The sequence below is a fragment of the Simochromis diagramma genome, unplaced genomic scaffold (assembly GCF_900408965.1).
Source record: "Simochromis diagramma unplaced genomic scaffold, fSimDia1.1 OVJJ01000248.1, whole genome shotgun sequence".
In the NCBI taxonomy this organism is placed as follows: Eukaryota; Metazoa; Chordata; class Actinopteri; order Cichliformes; family Cichlidae; genus Simochromis; species Simochromis diagramma.
The window spans coordinates 1-9,079 of NW_024386847.1; the positions used below are offsets into that span (position 1 = coordinate 1).

General features: G+C 42.0%; 1 long non-coding RNA gene across 1 annotated transcript; it reads right to left on the reverse strand.

The window, feature by feature from the left end:
• Nucleotides 1–5,763: 5,763 nt before the first annotated feature.
• On the reverse strand, nt 5,764–7,427 carry LOC120732036. Its single transcript, XR_005695490.1, has 2 exons — nt 7,379–7,427; nt 5,764–6,010 (listed from the first exon to the last, which is right to left on the reverse strand). It is a non-coding gene; the product is annotated as an uncharacterized LOC120732036 (long non-coding RNA).
• Nucleotides 7,428–9,079: the final 1,652 nt, after the last annotated feature.

Genomic DNA, 9,079 nt, shown 5'->3' on the forward strand with positions numbered 1-9,079 from the left:
GACCAGAGTCAATAATTAGCCCCAGAGACCCCTGAGGGCTTGAAGTTATTACCTTGTATGGAAGGTGTTATAGAAAAGAGAAGTTCTATGTCTGTTTATAGCCATTAAAGATGTACAAGCTGTACCATTAACTGTGACTAATGTCTGGAACCTATTTTAATCTGACTATTTTTATTGACGCCATGGGGGGGGCGTGTACCCCACTGCTTTGTAAGTGTCCACAACATGTATTTTTGTCAGAAGACATAGGCTGATGTTTTCTCCTGTGTGTTAATAAACTCATCGTTTGATTGCACTTCTCTGGGGCCTCCGTGGTTTGTCTCACTGCTCTACATTGATTGATTTCGCGACACAATCCACTGTGAGCAGCACTTGGTGATGGTGTGAAGAAGAACTCCCTTTGACACAAAGATCCTCCCAGTGAAAACAGGCTCCAGGAGGAGCATCTACCATGACTGGTTGCAGGGTGAGGGGAAAGAGAAGAGATGAGCTCAGAGAGACAAGAACAAAACACAAACTAAGGAGAGAGAAGACAAAAGACATGCAGTAGTGACATATAAAAGCATCAGGAGTGAAAAGAGGGGAGAAGAAAGCAGAGCATCATGGGAAGTCCACCAACAGCCTGAGCCTATAGCAGCATAACTAAGGGATGGTTCACCTGATCCAGCTCGAACTATAAGCTTTATCAAAAAGGAAAGTTTGCAGCTGATCTTCAAAGTAGAGAGGGTGTCTGTCTCCTGAACTCAAACTGGGAGCTGCTTCCACACCCAGTCCAACATAGCCAGGCTGAGTCGTTAGATTACTCCAAAGTAAAGTCAGAAAGTCATTACTTATGTCACATTTTAGTGCAAATGTAGAAAAACTGTCCAAAAGTTATTTCTAAATCTGATATTAAACAGTTTAAATGGTGAAAAAAGCTGTAAAGAAAACAGAAAGAGTCAATAAAAGCCTCTTTAGAGGGTCACCAGTTTAAAACTCAGACATTTAAACTGGTGATTCTCCTTCTCTGCTCCATTTCCTCTCTAGACTTCCTGTTCCTAGGAGGGATTTGATTGGCTGAACGTCCTTTTAGCCTTTCTTTAGTTCTTTGGGTGCTAATCAAAGAGGAAAACACACGAGTCATGTGACGTGACATAAGGAGCGCTCTGATTGGTTGGGATTGACAAACTATGGTGCTGTTTGCAAGCTTCGCTTTGCAGAGGCAAGAAAATCTCTTAGATAGCGATGAGACGCTCCACAGTGACGTTTCCACACTTTGGAGCTTCTGAAGTGCAGATGTGTGGAAACGCTGCTCCAACGTGTGGTTCAAACACTCAGATCACATGACCTCAGCTGCCACAGGTGGCATACCTGCTGCTTCCATGTTAGCATGTTAGCTCCAACAGGTGGTCAGTGTGAGAGCAGAAGATGATATCAGTGACATCCAAACAAGGAAGGAAGAGACTGTTGAAGGCAGCGAGCTGTGACTGCTGTGAACAGTGTCCTCACACTATTTTCTCCCTGTGTCAACATACATGAGGCTGCTTCAGCTGCAACACACCACAAACACCTTTATACAACTAAATATACTGAGAGCACACTGCTGTGGTTGCTCTGGTAACATCCATATATCCAGATGTTTGGGGCCGAGTCTGCTTCCTCATCCTTGGTTAAACCCTCAAAGTTTGATGTGTTTTTTTGTGATTTGGTTTTATTTGTTGTTCTACTACACTGTGAAACAAAGCTAGAAGCCCCTGTGGTACAGTGGGGGACTCAAACCCAGGACCCAACCTGCTCCAACAACAGTCAGAAGGATTTTATTAAGTCTCAATTTCTGTTCATTAGGAAAACATCAATAATGAAGAGCACATGTTTATAGAGGCACATTCAGACCAATGACAACAGTCCATTCACACTGACCTCCACCTTTTTAAATGTGAGTAAACACATCATGGTTCTGGTGCTGATGTGGTATCAGGGACAGGTGATGATGGTGAACTCAGTCTGAGGTTTGATTACACTGAACCTACACTGCTTTATCCTGTTTATGACACATTTATACCCAAAGTCTCAGCTGGATAACAAAGAACGAGGAAAAACACATTTGTTGAGAGAATTGTTAACAAATGTGGTGAGAGTGTTGTAATAGTTACAGACAGAACTATGATTTATTTATTTAAATGCATTCCAGGATGTTTTTTACTCACGCTATGTCTCTTCCACCATGTTATTTTTCTCTCCTACAACGTACGTTACAATTACATTAGCATGACCATTTATCCAAATTAGGCAATGACATCATTTAGCGACTTCCAGCGACTTTTAAGACAGCCAATAGCGATTTTCCATACTGAGGAGTTGGCAACACTAGGAGCAGTGGGTGGATGGCAGCATCATCATGAAGGATCAGTGTGAGAATACATCATCATCCACAAAGAAAACCAGTCTGAGTGTCTGACGCTCTTGTTAGAAAGACGCAGTCGCAGCTTGTGGGTGCAGTTAGCTGCTCTGCTAGTTAGCTGCTCTGCTAGTTAGCTGCTCTGCTAGTTAGCTGCTCTGCTAGTTTGCTGCTCTGCTAGTTAGCTGGGAGCTAACTCACTCGAACATTTGATGCTAAACTCTCTAAACTGTGTGAGCAGCATTCATTGCTGCTCTGTGTTACTCTCCAGCCTCTCTTTCACTTAGTCCTCTCAGTTTTTTCCTCCTTACAAACTAGAAAACCTTCTTTTTCAGCTTCTCCTCCACACCCGAGCTGTGGCTAAGGTGCTACCAGCACGCAGGCTCGGTGTGTACAAATTCATGGGCTGCGTCCTCCTGAGGACACATTTGTAGACCGATTACGTCACAGCGACGCACCGAAGGCTGTCCAAATTCCTGCGAATGCAGCCGACAAATGCGTCCTCCTTTTCCCCGAATTTGAAGGATGGGTCGGGTGTGTCCTTCGTTGCCCACCATATCCCAGAATTCATAGTGCGGCCCAGCCAAACTCCAGTTTCCAACAACGGCGGCAGCTACTACGTTTTAAAATTACTCATAGTAATCCTTCTGGGTCACAAAATAAACTTTTAACATATTTTCAGGCGAGAAAGTAGCTGTGTAAACTTCAAATATATGCTCGGTTTATCAAGATATTGCATATTTGCAAAAGTGCTTCGACGTTTTCGGAGACGTCTGTTACCCACCAACTCGATAGCTAGTCGAGAGCTCGAGGGTCACTGATGCCGCAGAGAACGGCACAACTCCCGCAACTCCCGGCACATCATTTTCAGATCACCGCGGACTTTCGCTACTCAGGTTAAAAGTAATATTAGTAACATATGACTGAATCTATATCTCACTTAAAGCTTTCTGTAAATGAAAGAATCAGTGAAAACGAGGCACTTCAGCTGATTTTAAACAAAAACTCTGAACATAAACTGGTCCAGACCAGGTTATTGGTTCAGCATCAGTAACCACGGTGATGTAGCAAGGTAGAAACAGAGCTAGACAGACAAACATTTATGCTCACAATCACACATCTCCAGTTAACCCAGCATGCATGTTTTTGGACTGTGGGAGGAAGCAGAGAACCTGAAGACAACCCACACAGGCCACACTATCACTCTTATTTACAGAATTATAATCTAATTAGATGATAAAGTAATAAATTATTTGGTATTTTAATGAAAATACATTTTAAGCAATAGTTTATAAGCCAACAATTATAGTTAAATAAAGTGACAAATCAAACAGTCAATAAAACCTTCTACAGCTGAAATTAATGTAGACAATGTCGGGGTAAAAACCAGAGACGATAACTACCAAAATAAAACAGGAAGTGAATAACATTCAAGCTCACTTTAAGCTCAACAGTCAAACTCTGTTTTGTATTAATCTATTGTTTTGAATTTTTGTTTACATTTTATGTTTAAGTGAGGCAATGAGTCATATCACTATGACCAAATATACAGGGAGTGCAGAATTATTAGGCAAGTTGTATTTTTGAGGAATAATTTTATTATTGAACAACAACCATGTTCTCAATGAACCCAAAAAACTCATTAATATGAAAGCTGAATGTTTTTGGAAGTAGTTTTTAGTTTGTTTTTAGTTTTAGCTATTTTAGGGGGATATCTGTGTGTGCAGGTGACTATTACTGTGCATAATTATTAGGCAACTTAACAAAAAACAAATATATACCCATTTCAATTATTTATTTTTACCAGTGACACCAATATAACATCTCCACATTCACAAATATACATTTCTGACATTCAAAAACAAAACAAAAACAAATCAGCGACCAATATAGCCACCTTTCTTTGCAAGGACACTCAAAAGCCTGCCATCCATGGATTCTGTCAGTGTTTTGATCTGTTCACCATCAACATTGCGTGCAGCAGCAACCACAGCCTCCCAGACACTGTTCAGAGAGGTGTACTGTTTTCCCTCCTTGTAAATCTCACATTTGATGATGGACCACAGGTTCTCAATGGGGTTCAGATCAGGTGAACAAGGAGGCCATGTCATTAGTTTTTCTTCTTTTATACCCTTTCTTGCCAGCCACGCTGTGGAGTACTTGGACGCGTGTGATGGAGCATTGTCCTGCATGAAAATCATGTTTTTCTTGAAGGATGCAGACTTCTTCCTGTACCACTGCTTGAAGAAGGTGTCTTCCAGAAACTGGCAGTAGGACTGGGAGTTGAGCTTGACTCCATCCTCAACCCGAAAAGGCCCCACAAGCTCATCTTTGATGATACCAGCCCAAACCAGTACTCCACCTCCACCTTGCTGGCGTCTGAGTGGGACTGGAGCTCTCTGCCCTTTACCAATCCAGCCACGGGCCCATCCATCTGGCCCATCAAGACTCACTCTCATTTCATCAGTCCATAAAACCTTAGAAAAACCAGTCTTGAGATATTTCTTGGCCCAGTCTTGACGTTTCAGCTTGTGTGTCTTGTTCAGTGGTGGTCGTCTTTCAGCCTTTCTTACCTTGGCCATGTCTCTGAGTATTGCACACCTTGTGCTTTTGGGCACTCCAGTGATGTTGCAGCTCTGAAATATGGCCAAACTGGTGGCAAGTGGCATCTTGGCAGCTGCACGCTTGACTTTTCTCAGTTCATGGGCAGTTATTTGGCGCCTTGGTTTTTCCACACGCTTCTTGCGACCCTGTTGACTATTTTGAATGAAACGCTTGATTGTTCGATGATCACGCTTCAGAAGCTTTGCAATTTTGAGACTGCTGCATCCCTCTGCAAGATATCTCACTATTTTTGACTTTTCTGAGCCTGTCAAGTCCTTCTTTTGACCCATTTTGCCAAAGGAAAGGACGTTGCCTAATAATTATGCACACCTGATATAGGGTGTTGATGTCATTAGACCACACCCCTTCTCATTACAGAGATGCACATCACCTAATATGCTTAATTGGTAGTAGGCTTTCGAGCCTATACAGCTTGGAGTAAGACAACAGGCATGAAGAGGATGATGTGGACAAAATACTCATTTGCCTAATAATTCTGCTCTCCCTGTATATTTCATCTTTTCAGTCAGAAATAATCAATTGATCATATTTGTATTACTAAATGTTTCTGAAAATCAAATTCTGATATCTGAACAAACAGCTCTAAAAAACCTTCAGAATACAGGAATCGAACTAGAAGGTTTGGTGGATGAAGCATTGCTAAAATAAAGATTTTGGACTCAGGAGCAGATGGGACATTTCATTGCAAATGAAAGACAGAAAGTGAACAAATATCACTAAAAACCCCAGACATTAATTTCTACATTAAGACTTTTTTAAAAATCAATTTCCTGTTTATGCAGTAATAGAAATCAGGTTTAACGTGATCATCAATGGAAAATTTTAAATCCTGACCTGAGAGTTTCCATTTTACAGTGTGGACTCTTCACTCCAGCAGACAGAAGCTTCACTCCTGAATCCTGCAGGTCAGAGTTACTCAGGTCCAGCTGTCTCAGACTAGAGGACTGGGAGCTGAGAGCTGAGGACAGAGCTTCACAGCCTCTGTCTGAGAGATCAGGGACACTCAGCCTAAAAAACAAAATAAAAACACAATTTGAAAAACTGTAATTTAATAACAAACTGTTATCAAATAACAAGTTAAATGAACTCTCTGACCAGTTACAGAGACTCAGTCTGGGGGAACAGAAAATATTTTAAAAGTCCACGTAGTAAAGAGATTAGAAATGTGGCAGATGATTATAACTTTAGACCAAAAAGGTCCCTCTCGCTCATATATTTGTTACAACAAGAATAAACGCTCATCTTGATTTGCTTAGAATTTTTATTGACTTCTTATGCTGATTCATAAAGAATATGACTTCATCTGACCTGAGAGACTGAAAAACAATCAAGCATGCATGATTGAATCTGCCAGCAGCTGCAGATCCTTGGAGCTGTACTGGTGATGCTGATTGTAACATATAGAAGTGAACTCCTCTTCAGCTGAGCAATAAGACCAGAGGAGGAATGAGGGAGTTGATCACCTATGGCTCCATCACAGTCTTTGTTCAAGGTTCAAGGTTCTTTATTATTTGTCACATGCATAGTTATACAAGTATAACACACAGTGAAATGTAGCCTGACACGCTCCTCGACATGTGCAAAAATTGGGGGGGGGGGTGTAGATGAAGAACATTATATATATATATACATATGCACATATAGTATATACACTGGGTGAATGTGCAGTAGTAGCAGCAAGCAGGTGAATTCTGTACATTAATATGAATAGACATCTGACTATTTTACAGGATAGACAATATAAACATATTTAAAATTAAAGGAATTTGAACGTCTTCAGTCAATACAGAATCATGCTGCCAGGCTTTTAACCAGCACATTAGACTGGACATTACTCCAGTTTAAACTCTTCACACTGGTAACCAGTTCATTTTAGGCGTTATTTAAAGATTTAGTCCTTACTTTTAGTCCCAGTCTATATTTCTGACTTTCTACAATCCTACAGCTCTTCTCACATCTGAGATCTTCCAGTCAAAGGCTGTTACTGGTCCCACTAACTCATTTATTCAGACTCTAGTATTCAGAGTGGCCTTTAACTAGTTTTAGGCTGTATGATGTTCAGTGTTTGCTGTGTAATGTTTTTATCTTCTGTGTTTTTATTGCCTGTTTCTATTGTAAAGCACTTTGTGGTTTTTGACCTGTGAAAGCTGCTGTATAAAGTTTACTTACAGGATGATTCTGGATATGACTTTGATAAAAGCTGAAGTCCATATATGTCTAAGACACTGACATTTACTGCTGCTATCAAACATTAACTATAATATACTGTATTTAGTGCTGATGACCATTCAAATAAATACGTTTAAGTTTTTAAGGGTCCATCACACATTACACTGTTTATGTTATAAATAAAAGCCTGATCACATGTTTACTCACAGAGCTTTGTTGGAGGCTTTGACCACTGGCAGCAGCCTCAGAAGAGCCTCCTCTGAAGCAGAGTATTTCTTCAGGTCAAACACATCCAGATCTTCTTCTGATGACAGTAAGATGAAGACCAGAGCTGACCACTGAGCAGGAGACAGTTTATCTGTGGAGAGACTTCCTGATCTCAGGGACTGTTGGATCTCCTCCACTAGAGAACGATCATTCAGTTCATTCAGACAGTGGATCAGATTGATGCTTTTCTCTGCAGACAGATTCTCACTGAGCTTCTCCTTGATGTACTGGACTGTTTCCTGATTGGTCTGTGAGCTACTTCCTGTCTGTGTCAGCAGACCTCGTAGGAGACTCTGATTGGTCTGCAGTGAAAGACCCAGGAGGAAGCGGAGGAACAAGTCCAGGTGTCCATTTGGACTCTGTAAGGCCTTGTTCACAGCACTCTGATGGAGAGATTGAAGTTTTGGTTTGTTAAATAGTTTAGATTTCTTGGAGGTTGTTTGTTGTTGTTCCAGCAGATTGAGTCCAGAGTTGATGAAGGTCAGATGAACATGAAGAGCAGCCAGAAACTCCTGAACACTCAGATGGATGAAGCAGAACACCTTGTCCTGGTACAGTCCTCTCTCCTCTTTAAAGATCTGTGTGAACACTCCTGAGTACACTGAGGCTGCTCTGATATCGATGCCACACTCTGTCAGGTCTGATTCATAGAAGATCAGGTTTCCTTTCTGCAGCTGATCAAAAGCCAGTTTTCCCAGAGACTCCATCATCTGCCTGCTCTCTGGACTCCAGTGTGGATCTGTCTCAGCTCCTCCGTCATACTTGACCTTCTTCACTTTGGCCTGAACCACCAGGAAGTGGATGTACATCTCAGTCAGGGTCTTGGGCAGCTCTCCTCCCTCTCTGGTTTCCAGCACATCCTCCAGAACTGTAGCAGTGATCCAGCAGAAGACTGGGATGTGACACATGATGTGGAGGCTTCGTGATGTCTTGATGTGGGAGATGATCCTGCTGGCCTGCTCCTCATCTCTGAATCTCTTCCTGAAGTACTCCTCCTTCTGTGGGTCAGTGAACCCTCTGACCTCTGTAACCATGCCAACACAGTCAGGAGGGATCTGATTGGCTGCTGCAGGTCGTGTGGTTATCCAGAGGCGAGCAGAGGGAAGCAGTTTCCCCCTGATGAGGTTTATCAGCAGCACATCCACTGAGGTGGACTTTCTAGGGTCAGTTAGGATTGTAGTTTTGTGGAAGTCCAGAGGAAGTCGACACTCATCCAGACCATCAAAGATGAACACAACCTGGAAGTCTTCAAAGCTGCAGATTCCTGCTTCTTTGGTTTCAGTAAAGAAGTGATGAACAAGTCCCACCAAGCTGAACTTTTCCTCTTTCAGCACATTCAGCTCTCTGAAAGTGAATGGAAATATGAACTGGATGTCCTGGTTGGCTTTGTCTTCAGCCCAGTCCAGGCTGTATTTCTGTGTTAAGACTGTTTTCCCAATGCCAGCCACTCCCTTTGTCAGCACTGTTCTGATTGGTTCATCTCTTCCAGGTGAGGCTTTAAAGATGTCTTCTTGTCTGATTGTTGTTTCTGGTCTGTCTGGTTTCCTGGATGCTGTTTCAATCTGTCTGACCTCATGTTCATCATTGACCTCTGCAGTCCCTCCCTCTGTGATGTAGAGCTCTGTGTAGATCTGATTCAGG